Below are 19,944 nucleotides of genomic sequence, written 5' to 3' on the forward strand. Positions count from 1 at the left end.
GTGTAGACTGAAGCGAGGCTTGCCGTTAGGTAGGTTGAAAACAGGCAAAGGGAATCACTCAGGCATATACAAAAATGTTACCCCACTTCTATCATTATTGTTTCCTTTTGAATCAGATACAAAATGTAGCTGCGTTTCGTTACCCACAACAAAACCACTCTCAAATGCTGGTCACATAAATAAAATAAGATGGATATGCAGAGCTGTGGCAAAATCCCCCTGCTGTGGCAAAGGCAAAACTTGCCAAGCAATGACGCTGCCCTTATAGCTGCTGTTTGAGAAGTGTTTCCTTACGGTATTAAGGGAATTAGCAACACCCAGACTTAATGTCATTTAATTCTGCAAATACATTTCAGAGCTTGACTCAGCTCCCAGCTATAAAGCAGTCTCTCTGATTTGCCAGCCGTGATCTTCATAATTTTTGGAGACTTGCATTTTTCCTTACAGCAGCCCAAAAAAGCCATTCTTAGCCTCATTCCTGGGCTCCAGTCTTTTCCTAAGTCTTCTCAGACAGTCATCAACATAGGAGGTAAAAATGGGTCTGATCCAAATCCTGGTTTAGTCAGTGGAACAGATTCCTGCTGAATGAAGTGAGGGCTGGATAAGATCAGTAGACCCTATTTTTTCATTCCCTGCCTCGACAGGAAGGATCTCTAAGTGCCCTTCCAAGCTCTGGTATGAAATGACTCAAAGCCTGAGACTACTGCTTCTCCTGGAAAATACTCCCCAGACCAAACAGATCATATGATAAGAAAATTACTTCCACCTTTATCACAACCCAACTTCTTTCCCAGGTTCCCCCGGAAAGCCCTAATTTTGATTCCCCTTCAGTTGTTTGTGATAATTATCCACGTAATAAATTCCTCCCATACTTTGCGTGGGTACTTGCTTTGGTGCTTCCATACATCCTTGTATCTAAGTCCTTACAACTGTTTGAGCATTTTAGTACTCTTCTGTGATTTCAGTACATAAATGCTTCTTTCACAAATGCAGCACATCCTGCACAGAGATGTGAACTGCTTTACTCAGTATAACACAGCAGCTATCTCTAGGGACAAGAATATTTGGGTGGGATTCACTTGATCCTTGGCATTAATCTCTCTGCACTGCTCTTCAGCAGAACAAGATGGCTCTAGGAGGCTTCTAAGGAAATCTAGAGTGACTGTGAAAGCTGCACCAAAGACATCTCTCCTTACATGATGTGCATCAGGCCCTTGGGAATGGGCATCTGGAAAGGGAACAAATTATGTGCCTAACAAAATTAAAATGTTCTGAACAACTTATTGTGCTGACTTCTTTTTCAGAGAGGTGAATAAAAATTAAGCGTTTTTATAACCTTGGAAGCTCCCGTTTTGAAATTCTTAGAATGGAGAACTGTGGTTGTTGCTGCTGCTGTGTTGAAAAGTGTTACAATGAAGACGCACCAGATTTCTTAAATGAACCAACAAAAAATTCTGCTGAAACATGAATTAGATTTTTCAATGTTTCATGCAATCCAATTTTCAGCCTTCGGTTTCTAATTTTGGTTCATAGAGAACTTCGGTCTTCTCCTGCTCACCCTGCTTTAGAACAAAATCATACCTTTCATTTGGGATTTCCAACTAAATTGAGACAGTTAGCTCCTGCTGCATCCTATCCTTCAGACACATCCCTCCTCAATCTGCATTTTGTTTTACTCTTTTAGCTTTCATAGAATACACTAATATGCACTCACAGTTTTGCTCCACTTGCCCTCTGGTTATGAAGTTGCCCATCAGTGCCAGCCTCTGATAAGCTCAGCTTGTTCTCCAGCTCCCCATGACACTGTGCTTGACCTCATGGGTGTGGGGAGGAATATGGAAAGTCAGGCTGAAAATCTCATCCTTCCACTTTTCGGTCGAAAATTAATTTGATGTGAGCCAGTACTGCTCTGCTGACTACTATTTTGTGCCTCTGAGCTCACATTTCACCATGCTATGTTCTCGTGCCACATAAAACCAAGGTGAAGGTGTACCGCTGAACGCACTTTCCTTTATAGAGCAGAGCCATGGTTTAGGAGTTAAATTTGTCAGCTCATTGAAAGAAAACACAATGAAAAGGTGCTCCAAACTCTGTGACAGCCCTGAAAGCAGACTGTTACCACTCTCTCAGCTCCCTTATTTCAGTTTTTGGCTACTGGTTCAGAGCAACAATGAACTTCCACTTTAGGAACTACAGAGGGAAGATGGTCCGCAAAGAGAATAGCTTGGGCACTGGGGACAATAAGAGGTCTGGGGCCTGAGACTTAGAGGCAGGCGCTCCCTTCTCTGTTTTAGAGAATTTCAAAATACTTTGGTTTTCCTTCCAAAATGGAAAAAAAACAGACATCTTACAATTGCAAAACCCTCCATAAAATGGAATGATCTTTTTTCTCCCCACAGTTCCATCTGAAACAGATGGAATTTTCTTCAGTGAAGTGACCACTTAATTAAAAATATGGGATACCAAATTAATACCACTTCAGCAGGTACCGAGGGGACAAGTGAAAATTGTCCAACCTTCTCCAGGTGTTTAAGTCAACTGTTTATTGCTTTTTAAGGTGTTTGGCAGCTGGTAAGTAATTTAAATGACGCTTGTCGGCTCCCAAATAGAAGAAATAAATGAACACAAAAGAGCAAGATTTCAATTAAAGTTCATCATGTAAAACAGGCCTCATGCCTTCCCTGACCACAGAGATTAGCTTTTGTGTCTGGAATTGCATTTCATAAACCTCCTCCCTCGACATGGAACATCTGCTCCCTTTAGGACTATTGTTTTACACCCATAAATAAAACATAAAATTACATTTTTGTCACTCTTCAGGCCAGATCTTCAGCTGGCATAAATCAATGGTGAGCAGTCAACCTCAGCAGAGCTCTGCTGACTTAAACCAAATGAGAATCTGGCCCTTGATGCTTTGGTGCTGAAGAAAATAATGGGTCTGGGCAGAGCGTGTGGGACATTGTTTATCGGAGAATGTGTGTGAAACTACGTGGAGCAAGTAACCATAAAGCATGATTGATCTCTCCAGCATATTTTAGCACTTTTTTGTGTGTGTGTGAGTGTTTACTGAAACCTTTTAGGTAGTGCAGTCTTCTCAGACATCATTTTATGTTTGAAAAGCTTTCTAATTCATAATGAAAAGTTACGCGTCGCTCCAATGAACCCCTAGCTTCAATTACTTGCTGTGCAAATGGTTGGCCTGCATTTTGACCAATGTTTATGGTGTTTGGCAATTTTTCAGTAGCTACTTTGCCCTGATATGATTAATTTCTTGCATAATATGAGGTTTTGCATGTGTGGAGCTGAAATAATCCTGCTAGGCAAAAGTGAAATAAAAGAGCTTGTGTGTTTCAGCTTTAGAAACATTTGAAACATAACATCACAATTCTAAGCGTGCCAATGATAATACAAGTTAGCCATGGATGAAGACAACCACAAGAGACATGAAGTTCCTGATGGGATTCAGAGGCATGAAAGTCATTCCTTGGCTTGTAAGGTCAGCATACTAGATCATAGCTGGGCAGCCCAAGAAGCAGAAAGCAAGAGACAAGCCTTCAGCACATCGTACGTGACTGCGCTGGTCGAAGTGAGAATGGCGGCTGTATCCATTTTCCTTTCTGAATGCCAAATCCCACTCCAAATGCTAGTCTCCCTTTGCACCAGAAGTGCTAACATGCATTAACTACCCTGAAGTAAATGGAGGTAGAGCTTGAACAAACAAATCTTCATTTAAAAATACATTTAGCTTTAAGCACCTGAGAAATCTCACTGGAGTCATGCTAGAAAGCCAGGTCTGTGTAACAGCTTCTTTATTGGATCAGAGACCTAAGCGGACTTTACAGTAGATGACTGGATAGCAACATTTGGATCTATGCAACCCTAAGAGGACAGATTTTGCTGACAGCTTTTTTTCAGTGGATCTGAGGAGAATGAGATACCCAACTCCCATTACACTCTACAGCACAAAGATGCTTCCATGGAACCTGGTGCCCAGTTCTCTTTGGGCTTGATAAACAACAGGGAGCACTAGCTCCCAAGCTGTCTGCCCTGCTACTGCAGCCCATAGATACCTCTGCTCTGATTCAGCTCATCATTTAATGTCTTAATGCAAGCACGCCCTCTTCACTGATTTAATCTAAAATGTTGTGCTGTAAACTCAAGAGGCTCTGTGGTGGGCAATAACTCCCACACTAACTCAGGTATGTAGAAAGTTATCCTCAGCAGAAGTTGAGAAGCGGATCACTGGAGGTGGTAACCTCTTAAACTGCCCTAGAAAGAAGCCCTAAGGTGCCTTCAAAATCCCAACCTCCATATTTTTACTTCCTACAATCACACACTTGTCACCTTAATAGAAAGTACGTCTACATTGCAAATTCCAGTATAGCAAAGAGGTACTCAGGCTGGCTATAAATGAGCTAGCCATAAATGAGCCTGCTTTCTGGCAGGATAAATTAGCCCATATGGAGCTAACACTGCCAAAAAGCAGGGTAAATTAGTCCTCTCGGTGTTCTCTGCTGTCTCATCTAGACTGCGTCCAGTATCTACAATGGTTCGTTTACAGCTAGCTTGGGTATTTCTGCATTGTCATGTGGACATACTCAGAGCAATATTATTATTATTGTTGTAACATCTACAAGAGTGCAGGAACTGAGCCTAATGTGGGTTAGTTACCTTTTACCTTTGCCTTTTAGCTCAGTGCAGAGGCTGTCGGATGTGAGAGCACTGCAACATGATTTCATCAACATTTAGGAGTTACTTTTGCTCACGTGAAAGTGCACAGATTAGACTGTCATCTTGAGTTTTAACAAACTTATGGCCACAAAGATCCCTCACAGAGAAGACTTTTAGCTTGGGATTTGTTTCTGCCATTGAACCTTTTCTGATAAGCCAGCCTGTCTGGACCACTTTCTGGTTAAAATAAAAGAAACAAGAGAGTTCATTGATCTGTCCTGGGTAAGTTTGCTCAGCCTGTTTGGTCCTTGAGGTTCTAAAGAGAGCTGAGCTAGAGTAATATTATTTAGAAAGTAACATTCTTTTTTAATGCCTACTTTATCCGTGGATCTTAAAAACACAGAATGCTTTTGATTGAAACAAAATTTTAAAAAGCATTCAACAATTAAGAAGCATGCAAATCCTGCCAGAAAATTACCTGAATTAGCTGAAGTTGAAACAAGTCCTGGGTACATGAAGCAGCATCTGTCTCTGAAATCTGGAGCGACGTGGAACTTCACAAGGCACCTACATGGACAAAAGAAATGGCAAATTGAGCACAGATCAATCTATACTTAAAACTTCCAAATACATTGGTAGGTAGACAACTTCTCAATAGAGACACACTTCCACTGCCAGGGAAGTGCTTAAGGCAGGACGGCTTCGTGCAGGTAGGTGAAATAAAATTAGCGATGCTAAGAAAAGCTGCAGCAGTAAGTGTGCATCTGACAATTAGTACTCATACCAGCACAGCTATCTGGCAAAAAATCACATCCAATTTAATACACACATGCCAGCAAGCCCTCTAACACCAGCTCCCAATATATCATGTTAACAGAAGTCTTCACATTTCAGAAATCCATTTCATCCAGTAGTGCATAATTTTACAACCAGATAGTACAATACATGAAAATACACTTTAGATTCCTGTTTGACTTCTGTGATCTTAATTAGTACCATGCAGAATGAAGAAGCCAACTTTAAAATGCCCCAGCGCTATCCAGTTTCTCAGTCACTGTTCTGCCTTGTCTGGGCTTTGCAGCAAAATGGAGCAGAGCAATCAGCATGCGATGAAATCTCCTTGGAAATGTGAATGCAGCCCTTTCTTTTTCTGTATTTACTTACAGATCAGCGTAGCCCCAAAGAACTATAAACAGCTGAGAGCAAAAAATAAAGGGACCTCAGAAAAGTTTTATGTCCTCCAACTATAAATGTCAGGTGGCAGTATGGGGCAGTTTATTTTTCTGTAGAAATATCTAATTTTTTTTTTTTCCACGAAAATGTTTTTCATCTCTCTCTCAAAAAAAACTAAAATCCACTTAAAACAACCTAGCTCAGATGTCAGAGGATGAACGAAAAGTACCAGAGCAGCCACACACCCAGAGATCTCCATAAACACCCAGATAAGGCAAAATCTTGGTGGTGTAGCCAAGAACCACACTGGGCTGGGTGACTTGAGTGGCAGCATAGGCCAGATGAAGCATGGCATTTGTAGCCAGCTCCGGTACAAAGCGAAGCGCTGGGGTGGAGCACGTGTGCATGACTGGGGGGCAAGGGGCACACGCAACGTTTTCCAAAGGTCTGATTCCTCACGACTCTGCTTTCCCTCCCCAATTAAGGGTTGAAATGAGCCACTGGAATCTACTGTATATCCTGGGGAAATGAACGCCCTGGCTGCTTTCCAACTCCTATTTCTCTCTTTCTACAGCAAACAAACAATAGGCCAAGTAGGATGTTGTACACAGCTGAGGAAAAAAGGGGGAAAAAAAAAAGAAAGAGAAAAAGTGAAGTATTGATAAACTGAGATTAATTTTTACAAAAATGTTTATATCAAGTGCATATGCTTTGCCTCTTGGCCATTATGGAAATGTCAGGGGTTTAATTGGCAGCTGTGAATAGCAGCACCTGCAAACAGCTCAGGGCTTGTTCCTGTGGTCTGGCAACATTCTTACTTTATGCTTTAAATAAAGGCTTACTCACTGAGACAGAAATAACTGACAGTGGATGATTGATGATTGCCCATCACGCAATGGCTGACATCTACCATTCACTGAATCCATTTACAATTTCACTTCCAGATTTCATTAACAGGGCCATGACATCTAGGAACAGGATTGATACAGATGGCAGCTCAGTTACAGAGTTCAGCTGATGCTGAGCGTATGTTAAGCATGGAAAATAGATTACTATGAGCTCCAATCTATCTCATGTGGTACATTTTGGAAACCCTATCTGTTTACTCCAGGTAACCTTTTATAGTTCTATTTATCCTGCCTAGTTTCAAACCAGATAGCAATTTTCCATAGCGGAGAATTTATACTGCCATTTGCAACGTGCATTTATAAAATACTTTGGTGAAATATTAAGACAAGCTTTTGGCATTCTAAAGGTCCCCCCCCCGCCCCTTTTTTTTTTTTTTTTCCTTTTTCTTTTCCTTAAGAAGGAAACAAAAAACACTAGTGCATAAAATCGGTGATTTCCCTAATCACAAATATCCTCTTCGGAGCAAAACAAATGGCTCGCTCCCACCACGCACCTGCGGGTGCCTCAAACCGCAGTGGCCGTGGAGCAAACAGCAAAGTTTCCAGCCGGAGGGGCCAGTCCTGCTCGGCTCGGCACTCCTGCTGACCTTTGCCTGCCATGGGACACCGCGTCCTGCAAATTCTTGTTTTCATCTCCGACGCCTCGCATTTGGCACGGGCTGCTCTTCAGGAAGGCTGAGGCTCAAAATGCAATTTTCCGTTTTCATTAAGAAGCTGGGCCAAATATCTGAATTGAGTTTTCAAACCCCAGAAAGCCTGGAGCTGCTCAGACACAGGACCTGAAGGTGGCTAGTACTTAGGGTCGGGGACACCTCTGTAATTCGGAGCTGTCTTCAGAGCGAGGGCTTGGGACCCTTTCCTTTGGGATTTGTGTGGCCATCAGCACAGCAGGAAGTGGGCATATTTGTCCTGAGCAGCTCCTGACTCTTTAAAAAGTACCAAGCAATCATAAGGGACGCTCCTGAACCAGAATACTGTTTTCTAAAAGTAAGTAGTCCCAACTTAATAAACTCATACCACTATGATCCACACTGATAACAGTCACCACCCAGCCCTAAAGGCGCGGTAAAAACCTGTACAACACCACACTTGAGTAAGAGCCTCGCTTCAGGGCTGACACAACTGCTCCTGGAGAAATGCATGCTATGCTATGCAAGAATTGGTTTTCCACCATTCCCAGACCTCACAATCTGCTTCCCAAACTCGGACTGTGAAGCTCTCGCATCAGTCCATGACCTGCAGCAAGCTTTCAAAATCCTGCAGACACACAGCAGGCCCCTTCTCAGCTCCTCTGCCCTCTCTCCTTCCCTTTAAGCCAGTGGACCTCTGCTCTGTCCCACTTTGCTCTCGGCAGCACCTTCCAAACCCCCTACATTTGTTACTGCTGTTCATACTCTCACAGCAAATAGAGAGTGCAATGGAAATCGGTCTTACTGCAGCTCTTCAGCAGGTGCAGAGATAGCCGGTTTCCAAACTGACACTCCTAATGGCTTTCCAAAAACAGCTCTGTTTCATCTCAAAATTGGTGAGCCAAATCCATTCCTTCCGTACTTAACCAGCCTTGTACATTTAAGCCACTGCTTCAGACTCTGTACGTAATTGCATACAGTTCTTGGAAAAATACTTTTTCTTTATTATGATTTTTTAAAGCGATTAAAGATGATCGCGCACAACCTCTAGAATTAACTTTGTGCAAATATTTATACAAACCTAAAGCTGTGGCTTTTTTTCCCCTTTCTAGGTGAAACGTGGAAGAGCTTTTCCAGAAGAAAACAACTGCATTGTCTACTTTGACTGAAGGCAGTTGCAAAAATCAAAAGCATGAAAAGCCTCTGCTTCTTTTGCACTTGAAAAACAGTGATGCTCATTGTAAAGAAAAAAAATCATCCTTTTTCTGTACCTTCTCTTATGTGTGTCATTGACGATGGTTATAGATGACAGTTAGGGAAGTTCCGTAGGAAATTCCCCTTAGTTGCAAAAAGTACCTTTCTGTAATATGGTTGTATTTGACAGCGCAAAAAGCATTTTTAAAACTTGCCAAAGACAGATGAAAAACACAGCAATTGTGACAGAAACAGATATTCTGTGCTTCGGGGATGAGGGTCCATGTGCACCTCTGAAAAAAACTAACGTTAGGCATCCCATTTTTTAGTACTGCTACTGCAACTTTTGGTCCAGACAAATGGATCTGCACTGAATTTTCTGCAGTCTCGCACACAGCTGGAGACAGTGGAATATTTTCTGCTACTCTTTGTAAATACCCCATAAAATGCACAGTAAGGAGCTACTTCAGCCTGGCATCAAGGCAGGCGGTCAATGTCACCTCCCTGCAGCAAGGCCTAGGAGCACCACTTTGAAGCAAAGCACGGGCCCTGGTGCTCTGTTGAGTAAGGGCCCAAAAATCTGACTGACACACCCCGAAGTCAGGAATAATAGGATTCCACCCCTATTTTATATGCTGAACTGCAGGCTTCCAGCTCAGAGCCAGTCATTGGGGCTCAGAGCCAGTCATTGGGGCTCTCTGCACAGCAAGCTGACAGACATAAGTACAGTAAGGGCATGACTCACCCCCTGCTTGGTTTGGTGTTGGAAAGAGGTCACACCAACCATGTGCTGTAAGTGTGTGTTTCCCCATCATCATTAAGTTACAGCATTCAAGTGACTGGATGAGACACAGACTTCTACTTCTCTGGCACATAAAACAATATGAGACGTATCACATTCAGAACAAAACAAAGCTTATAGAGAAACCTTGGGATCTGGGAGAGGAAGAGAAGCAAGTCTACAGATCTTTTTTTTTTTTAACTCTTCTTTTTTTTTTTTTTTTTAAACTTCTGCATGATCCTGCTGCATCAGTTATCAGGCAGGAGAAAGATGAAAGAGGAGTATGGATATGCAAAATAGTGATGGGAGTGTCTCTGCTTCTGCCTTGTTACTTACATGATCAGTGAAGCCTAGGGATGCTGCACTGTGCTGTATTCTTGTCCCCAAATGTCCTTCACTGCCCTAGGATAATGAGGCAGAGACAGATGCCACAGCCTCCACTTATACCCATAATTATTGCCTTCTCTGACATTCTCTTCAGAGGCACCAGTGTTCTTGTACAGAATATATACTACCCAGAGATTGTGCTTAGAACTAAGTGCCTACATCCATGCATGAGACTTTGGGACAAACACACTCCCAGGGCTATGACTGAAGAGAAAATCTTCACTAATTTTGGTAAGCTTAGATCTTGCAAGAACAGGCACTGTGGGGAAGTTTGTTAAAGAAAGAGAAAAGCCACAGCTTATTTTACATAGATAAGAAAGATATATAATAAATGAAAGCTGCACTCGGTGGCAAGCATGCAAAAGGACTGTTGAACTGCATTTTTGGCCATCCACCATCCACCTGGTGCTCTCAATAAGGCACAGATTCTGTGTAAAAGCAGTAAACAGGTAATAAAAGATCAAGTCAAAATGCATTTTTGGAAGAGAGAGGAGCAAAGGTGAGGCAGACCCCACCACCACGCTCACCACATCGCTCCCTGGTTCCTGAGCTCTTCCTTTCGCAATCGGGACGTTCCTGCAGAGTAATGGGGAGTCTGGCATGAAGCTCTGCACAATGTGTTTCTTTATGATTACCTAGCAAAGTATAAATGCTGTGTTCCCAGAGCCAAAGAGCACCTATAATTTCCACTGAAGTCAGTAGAAGCTCTGGTATTATTTTAAATCCCTGACAGTAGGCTTGCTTAAATTTTCCATTTTAATTCTCTCAAAATGTTAATAGCTAACTGAAGACAGCATAAAACCATGTAGAACAGCACTGTAAATTGTGCACAAAGTTTATTAATGGACATTGGCTAAGGTGTTACTTTTCAGACAGTGTCTCCAGTTGCATCAAGAGCTCCAACTAGCTATTACAGTTGTTTGCAGCTCCTTGTTTTATATTATATTTTATATTTTATGTTCAGCTCTACATTATTTTCCTTTAAATGCTGCATCCATACATAACGTAATAGAACACCATGTGATCCAAGGTATCCCCGTAAAATGAAATGTGCTTTGGATCTGATCCTTGTTGTTATATGGATGGTGAACATTTGATCTGCATTTATTGCAGTTGGGCTGAAGATCAGAGACAAATAAGTGTCCTCAGCAGGGCGGTTAACTGATCTTTACTTATAATTTTTAAATAGAGCCTACATTCCCACGAATTGTGGCTCAGTGCAGCCAACTAACCATGGTCCTTCTATCATTCCACTAAAAGAACTCTCTTTCCTTTTCTGCATGGCTGTGTTGAATTCTCAACAGGGTTATCTTTCCCGTATCTCAAAGGTGCACCGTGAGGCACTCAACTGTCCTTTGGAAATGAAGGAGAAAATTGTTTTCTCCACTCCAGAAAACATCAGCTATATATCAACCCTTTCTGGGATGTCCAAGGAAAAACTCTCAATTCCCTAAGGTGGAGGGGGAAAAGATACAGAAGAGAGGAGAAATTAGTGGTTACATGACAGCCTCTTAAAATATGGTGAATTTCCACTGATTTCAAAAAATTTGACCCCAGTTTGATTCTAGGATAACATCTGACTTGAAAGGAAAGGAAGCCATTCCTCCTCTTCACGTCCTTTGTTTACACAGACTTATTGTGCAACTCATCCACGTCGCTGATCCTTTTACATTGTGAATCATGACATTTGCTTGGACCATTATGATAAAAACTCATTCATTTCTGGCAGATAAAGTCTCTGTTTTCCATGCACGCCGGCAGACAACACAGTAATAAGAACACAGGTCCAAGAGCAAAACTCTCAGAAGCTCTTCAGGACATGCATTGAAAAGGAGGAAAAGCGTGTCAGAAGTGAAAAGGGGCCACCAAATGGGTGTAGATAAAATTCTGCTGCAAGGCTATTTTTCACTGGCAAGAAGGTGTAACAAGGCCTCAGAATTAATGAGAATTGAGGTAGAGAAGACAGTTGTTGGCTCACAGCCCGAAGATAAATTAATGGCAGATAGTGGAGTAGACAACACAACAACGTAACTCAACTGATTTTAATACAATAGCCAGAGAATGTGACACCAGAGGCCCCTTACCCAGCATGAACAAGGTGGGAGCAAGGAACCAACCTACAGGGATGGTGGCATCAGCTACCAGGTCAGCCTGGGTAAACAACCAGCTACTCAAGACACAAGCTTCCTCATAGTGAGCTCCTGATACTTTCCCGTGGATGTGAAAAACACCTTGTGTCTCAGTTCATTGGAAAAGTTTGTAGATGACTTATCTGTGCTTTTGCTTAACTCTCTAAGAGTGATCCTCCTGCATAAACTAAACTCATCCTGAGCAGAAATCAATAGCTCTTCAGGTGGACTGGACGTAGGTTTCAATTCTGGAAAGAATGGGTTTACTGGGATCCTTTACAATCATACGCAATCCATCCTGGTCATTTGCACACAGTCATATGCAAGAGGTTCACAGTTTCACTCTTGTTAAGAAATAGACAGCTAAAGCAGGTAACCAACAAGAGCTAATGACACAGAAGATAGAAACCCACCTAGGGTTTTTCTAAGAACTTTCCCTGCACAGAACATCATCACAAGACCTCTCCTCACAATGCCTCTGCTTTAATTGCAAGTCTCAGCATCTGCCCGGCAAGCAACTATTTTTTTTTTCCAGGGGTTCATAACTCCAGTTTAACAGATTGCTTTAGGCTGACACATGGTTTCAACTTGGGAGCAAGCATTTCTTTTATAAACAGCTTTTTCTTTTCTTTTAAATGGTGATTTCTTTTTGTGTTTGCTTGTAATGTATGTAAAATGATTTGGGATGCTTTTTGCACTTGTGTACAGTAACTCAAAAGCAGCTTTCATTGGAACAGTGGAATTTGGCAAGTGAACAGTCAATATTGCCCTCTAATTGCTTTTAGCGTCTTTGCAAAAATAAAAACGTCATTTAAAATGGCTGAGATATTTCAATTTGAAAAGTGGCTACTGAACAGGCACAATAATGGCATGGATTTTTACTCTGAGTACGTAATGCACATATTCAGCATAATGTGATCCCTAAAATATATATCTCCAGATTAGGGCAGTACTAATCATTGATTTTTATTTTTTTTATTTTTTTCAGTTCAGTGGCTGAAAAGGAAAGATAAAATCTGCTTGGCTTAATCCAAAACACTCCTCCTTTCTCCTCTTCCTCCATCAAAAGCCAAAACATATTCCAGCAATGGTAACAGAAGGTTCTGACTCAAAATATAATGCAATATCTCAATTTTAGGGCTCCAAAATAAAAAGTCAACTAAAAAAAAAAAAACAAACAAAAAACCATAGAGCTACATTAAACAACCTCAACAAAAAAAGACAAGATGAGCATGATCACATCCTTCTTCCTGTCCACACTCTAGATCACACTTTGCAGACATGCACTACTGCGTAAGCCTTTGCATCAACTTAAGCATATATTGGTTGATTTGGAAATGCCTCAAATACGAGACTGCCCTCTACCTTCAGAGGACATGGTCCATTCACTATCAGTCTCATTGGTTTCTTAGGGCTATCAGGAGATAAATAACTCTTTACTTAAAATGCGAGTGGTTGAATTCACATCCAAGTTCTGAAGATGGATGGGAAGACATGCCCTTTCTCCATTCTGGATTAGAGTTTTGTTGATGCTCTCTGCGACCCAGCAAATAACAAATCCCTGTATCTGCAACAGCTTTGATGGCAGAGCTTTGTACCAGGACAGTGAGAGCAGCTGCAGGGCAGCAGAGAGCAGCAATGTCCTGGGGCCAAGAGGGAGATCTGTGGAACTGCTCCACAGAAAGCAGGCAGCGCTGCCTGCTTCCTTTCAGCATTCCAGATGACCTTGAACAAGCCCAGCCTTTACCAAAAAGCAGCAACAGAATGCCTATTTTGTGTCCTTACACAGGTTGTGTAGACATCCACAGTCCTACACATTACTTAGCAATTAAATACCCATAAGTGGCTGTACTGGGAGAAACTTACATACCACAAGCCTCTCTAACAGCACAATGTGGCTTTATGGTGCTTTGCACCTCTCCAAGTGACCATGTCAGCCCCTTCTTGTCAACATGAGACAAGTTTGAAGAAGCTTTTAGAAATATCATGTTTATTTTTATTTGCCATGTATTGTTTTTAACAGTCAAATTGGCACCACACTTTCATCCTTGTCTTCTACATTCATGTAGATCAAAGCCTTCATTTATGGTTTTGGGTTTTTGTTTTAAGTTTGGTGTTGTTTCTTTTTTTCCTTTACAAGAAGCTAGGGATGAGTCTATATTCATGTGACGCCAGAGCCTGAGGCTTTAGAAATCATCACAGGAATCTCACTAAACATCATGTGTTGACAGCGGTGCAAATAGCGAACATTCACTTGTCTAGCAAGATTGTATATTGATTCAAGACCGTAAAGAATCACGACCATATTTCTCTAAAAGGCAACAATAAGGCAGGGCTGAACCAGCTGGGAGAGAGCTTTGGACAAGCAGGAATTGTTCAGACCCACCCGGCTGCACCTCTGCCAGCCACCCCTTGTCCATGCAGATCCTCCACCACCAGCAGCAGGCAGCTCACACCTGGCACTGGGGTACAGTGTGCCACCGAGGCCTTTCTCTGACGGGTAATCCTCAGCTCCATTCATCCAGATGGAGTTGATTTGGCTGAACAACGATGACTGGGGTGATGGATTTTCAAATATAAATGGCACCAACACAACTCTCTCTGGCAACAAAGTCATCCTGTGTTACCACTTCCACCACCTCTCCCCCAAGCCTGCCTTATAAGGAGCATGCTCTTTCTACTGAGATTTGTGCCACCATCAATCTACTTCTTCTTTCAACAACAAAAGAAATATGGAATGAGATTACCAGGATGGATGGCCTGGTGCAGACTAGAGAACACTCTTTTTTAATAGGGATTTAAATTTGACATTGCTTAAACGTCTTGTGCCATCACGTCTCAGCTCTGTTAAGCAGATTCTGGACCGCACCACCTACTTGGCTGGGAAAGTTGAAAGCTGTGAAGCTGAAAGCTGAAAGTTCCTTCATCTCCTCACATTAGAACTGATAGGAGTTGTTTTCCTTCAAAAACCTCAAACCAAAAAGCCTGAGACCTCAGGCAAGCCTCTCCTCTAAGTCTGGGTGCAGGGACTGCTGTTTCCATTGATCGGCAGATAAAGCGCAGTGCATTTTGGCTGAGGTGCTCATCTCTGGATACTGAGAAGCTAAACGTAGATTTAAAAATAGGAATCTCCTCCCTCATGAGATGTGCATGTGTTAATTTTCTTCTGCTAACTATCTGCCTAACACTGTCGATCAAATCTTGGATTAAAATAACATTAGCAACTGAGCCTGTGAGTCAGGGAAGCAACGGAGTGAGGTTGGTTCAGACTTACAATAATTTGGATTTCTTAAGTGCTTTGTGATAACACAGTACCCTGAAGAGCCAATATTTGCTCAGTAAGGGCATGCAACACGATTCTCTAATTTCCTGCCCCCCTCTCCCTCACATGCAGTGACTGCTAGATGCTAGGACATGTTTTTGTTGTTTCTCAGTAATACAGAGGCAGTACTGGGAGTTTTCACAATTTCATTGTGTGCATCATAAAGAAAGCATAATTCCACTGTTATTTAGAAGATACATCCTCTGAATAGACAAAGAAGAAAAATATGGAAAAAAGACCAGCAAGGAAGTAAGTACTCTCATCTTTAAAAATGCCATATCATCTTCCACTTACAATATGCACTGCAGTAACGACTAGCTGCCATTATATTAGGTGCTGCATATTCACTGAGCAACATATATTCCCTCTTTAAGAGTACAGGAGGGAAACAGGATCAGGAAATTACCTTGAAGCTTGGTGGATGGGCTGGGAAGTCAACAGCTCATTCAGCAGCTGATTCCCAATCAAGCTACCAGCAATTCAAGCAATTCACAGGCAATATCTTGGTCTTGGTTTAGACACACAAGAAGAGAAAGTGTCCACAGTTCATAAGTAGGGATCCAAGAAAGTGAATGATAGAAGGGATGACGCGGGTTTTTGTCTCTCTAGTTTGAAGACTCACCAAAGGCTGCATGAAAGGAATGGAATTTGAAGAGGGGCTTGAAAGAACGTGACTTTGCTGCTTAGAAGATAAACAAGGCATGAGAGCTAGTAGCAAAACATCTTTTGGCTTGTAAGAAAATGCAGAACCTTCTACCAAGTCTTTCTTACTCTGCAGAATCTCTCCTCCTAAACCAGAAAGGATCCCCTCTTGTTTGCTGGCTGTGATGAGAAGAGCGTCCAAATAAAGGCCAAATACAAGGATCCAGTGCCAGGTGTTACATGATCAAAGAGTAATGCCAAAATGCAAAAAAGATTATGATCAGGCAAATCAAGAGCAGAGAACTGAAATTTTTTTGTAAGTTACTCATTCCCTCCTGCCCTTACCAGGCCACATCCAGCTTAACTCACAACCACAGCTACAGAAGCTGCGTTTCCACAAAATGCTTGGGCACTCTCTCAGAAAGATCAGGGTGCCTTGAACTTGTTCAACATATTCACCACTAATTGTCCAAGTTCCTATGTTCTAGCCTTAAACGACTTGCGCAGTTTCACTTCCACAAGCTTTACTCATTAGGATTGTATGGAGTGAAGAACATTTCTCAGTCTAAAGAGTTCCAAGGAGAAAATTACAGCCCCATAAACATCACTGCAGAAAACTGACCATGTATACCCAGTGTCACCCAGCAGCTACCAATGCACTCTCATCCAAAGTAAACCCCACTTTTAAAACTAAAGCCATCTTAGAATGTAGGAATGCTTTAGCTGTCCTAAATATAAAACATCGCAGGTCTGGGTGGAGTTACATTAAAAGTTACATCTATCCATAATGCCTTAAGAGGAAACTATTTCAGCAAAGATAACAAGAAATTACAGCTGTGGGAAACAAAATAGAGCAGCCCACATCTTTAACACAGATACAGATTACATGGGGAAATACACAAGCAGAAACTCTTGCTGCTGTTCTCTTATTTCTTTAACTCTCTTTTCAATTCTTGGGATTACCCTGAGCTGCCAGCATTTGAAGATCATAGAAGAGAGTGATACTAGGACAGCAACATACGGGGGACAGAGCTTCAATCTATGTGCCTGTGGCCAACTGTCCAGACATCTTGCAGCCCATCAGTGCAGTAGCTGAGTATCTGGGCTGCCAGATATCTGAAAACCCCAGACGTATAGATAAAAGGGACAGTCTGACAGCAGATAGCCTGCAAAAGATAAGGCTTATCACTAAACATGACAGAATTATTTGAGATTATATTCCCTGAGTTCCTTGCTTGCAAGGTCAACAGACCTATGGATGTTTTAGAAAGACTGACCTGAGGGATAGCTGAACAAGTATCTTAAGCTCTCGTACTGTTCCTAGGGAGCTGGTAATTGTGATCCCAATGGCTTCGTCACGTAAGGGACTCATCAGATAAAACACCCACTACTGGGAAACCACCTTTACCCACATCCAAAAATAAGCATAGTCTTCGAAAGACAAAAGGATAACTACAGCTTAAAGATAGGAAAGAAAAGCATCCTTCAAAAACAGTCTATCTATCTGTCTTCTCACTCATTTCCATTGTTTATTATTGTCATTATTTACACTCGTATTTAATTTCCGCTGCTGTTAGAGAAACAGGTTTGTCTGCTGAAATGTAGTGGCATTTAAGAGGTAATCAAGATCTCAGAGAAGATGAGCTGCATTCTGAAAGAACATTTCACCTTCTGCATTTGATATCCTCATTACATGAACTGTAAGACTTTAACCACCATATCAAGGAGTAAAAGTGTTCCTTTAAAACCAGCCCTTTTTAATTGCTGAAGGCTGTCACAAATGCAACATGGCACAGTCTAGTCCTGCATTTATAGCAAGTGTCTACACCCTTGGGCATTCACTGGGATTTTTTCCTCTGATATAAATACACGTACAGAGGCACACACATCACACACACACATCTATAAATCCATTTAGGCATAGGACTATATTTATGATACAAAACGATTGCTTCCTTTTTTATACCCAGCTCATGAATAATTTGGGAAGACTGAGGTATTTTCCCCTGCATTACAAAGCTTAATTGTTTGGCTTCTTCACTTATCTTTGGCTCTGATTTGTAATTTATGTCTTTGCACAGCTTTCAGATATAGAACACTTCTTTTGTCCTTTGCCCATAACATTTAATTTCTCTCCCGCTGATTATTTATCTCTGTAATTTAAAGCTATATTATTTAATACTACAACCCATAAAGTGTTTGGGGATGCCATTTGTATGAAAGATGCTGCACAAAATAGAACAGCATTGTCCTATGATTCCAAGCTCTTGGTACATACAGCACATACTGTTTCACAACTCTAACACAGCCATGCATTCCACATCAATACATTGTTTATTTTTTCAGGATATCAAACTGTACACGCTTTGAAATATATAGAAACAGAACTACTTTTTTTTTCCCCCTCCCTCTTGAAGCATTTGCTCTTCAGCGACTGAAGGGAAGCAGAAAAAGCTTTTGCTCAAGTAGCAACAGTGACCTCTAGTGTGCTTTTAAAATGCCTTCCATTGTATTCTCATCCATTGTTCCTTTAACCTTTAGGGCATTATTTAAGAACAATTTTCCGGATAGTATTTGGACTAATTTTCTTATTGACTTAAGTCTATACCAGAACGCGATTCTTGGGCGATCTTCTTTTATCCTCATAATCTATGGGTAAAGCAAGTGTGTCTTCATTAATGACTGTAATTATCATATATAAAGTTGTCATTTAAATGAGCAATCATCTCTCTTGCACACACACACATACAAAAATTGAGCTTTATTCGTAGCAGGAATTGAAATTTGGCTAAATATCCTATTTAGCTTCAAGCAGTAAACATCAGGAGCACAGATTGCATTGGTTGACAGAGTTTGTCAGCCAAGACCACAGGTTTTCCCCCTTCCCCTCCCCATTTTTTTTTTAACCATACTAGCCTATACCACGCACAGATTGTCTTTCAAATGAGGAATGTTGCAAGAACACTCCATAGTGCATACAACTGTTAAATTGGCACTGCTGTCACTAAGCCTATGTCAGCACTTCCAATCTAAGCTGCTATTTTCAGGAGTTTAAAATTCAGTTACATGAGCCGTTATGTACTGGCAACTTTGTGCACGTGGCCCTTCAGGGAAGAGGGTTATTCTGAACTAGGGAAGCATGTGCTGGCATTATGGGTAAATTTTCGTGCATGCATTTATGTGTGCATGTGTCCATACTTCAGCATGTTTGGAAAGCACGGTGCAAATTTCAGACCTATATCTGCTGAGCTTTGTTAAACTACTTGAAAGGCAGAGATCTACTTACTTATTACTTTCCTTCCTCTTTCCTTAGACGTCAGAGCCAGCCTTTCCTCATAATAAAATGTTTCTCTCAGCTCTGCTGAATTTTAAGAAGAAAAGTGAATTGTTTGTGAAGCTGGTTAATTCTGAGAGTCATTCCATGGAACTCCACACAGCTTAAAGAGAGCAGATCTGGAGAAACGTTTTAAAAGAAAAGCATCTGCAGCCTGTGTGCATACTGGCAAGCAAAACAACAGACACCAAGAGCAGCTGAGCCCACTTACACTAACAGCATCTATAACCTGCATCCTACTTCACAACCATCACCTGGGTGCTGATAGTTAAAGTGGGACCCTGCTATTGTTTATTCTTCAGCATTCACGTGGCACTGTTTCCCAGTAAGGCTCTGCCTGGGCCACAGCTCAGCCAGCACCTCAACCTCAAGCAAGCATTCTCAGTGCAACTGTTTGCATGCTTAATGGAGGACGCATTTCAATTGGCTTTCTGCAGCTCCTATTTTACACCACCAGCCAAAAGGCATCTCCTATGTCTTTGTTTCAGAGGAAAGGATCCCTGTGATCTATCAAATCACTGAGACACGTTTTTTTAAGACGAGAACATGACAAACTGGGACTCTATCTTTCAGTCATGGTGCTGAAGTCTCAATTTTCCTTCCCACAAACGTGTGAATTAGGAATGGTGATGGCCTTAATTTGATTCCTCTGGCTTTTCTCAAGCAGTGACAGCATCCCAATGCCGTTTTTTATTTTAATTTAAAGGGTGTCTGGATCCATTCAGGGCTCAAGTTAAGGAGAGGGAAGGCTTTGTTCATGTATTTAGATGAAGA

The 19,944-nt window shown here is 41.6% G+C and overlaps 1 long non-coding RNA gene across 1 annotated transcript in view; it reads right to left on the minus strand.

Annotated features, from left to right (window-relative positions):
- Positions 1-19,944, minus strand: part of LOC122161982 — a 68,903-nt gene that overhangs the window by 21,692 nt on the left and 27,267 nt on the right. Inside the window, exon 2 of the long non-coding RNA XR_006169367.1 lies at positions 5,150-5,238. This is a non-coding gene — a long non-coding RNA (uncharacterized LOC122161982). The remainder of the gene's footprint in view (positions 1-5,149; positions 5,239-19,944) is intronic.

Source organism: Centrocercus urophasianus, unplaced genomic scaffold (genome assembly GCF_019232065.1).
Source record: "Centrocercus urophasianus isolate 14NV4802_14NV808 unplaced genomic scaffold, USGS_Curo_1.0 seq_10, whole genome shotgun sequence".
NCBI lineage: Eukaryota > Metazoa > Chordata > Aves > Galliformes > Phasianidae > Centrocercus > Centrocercus urophasianus.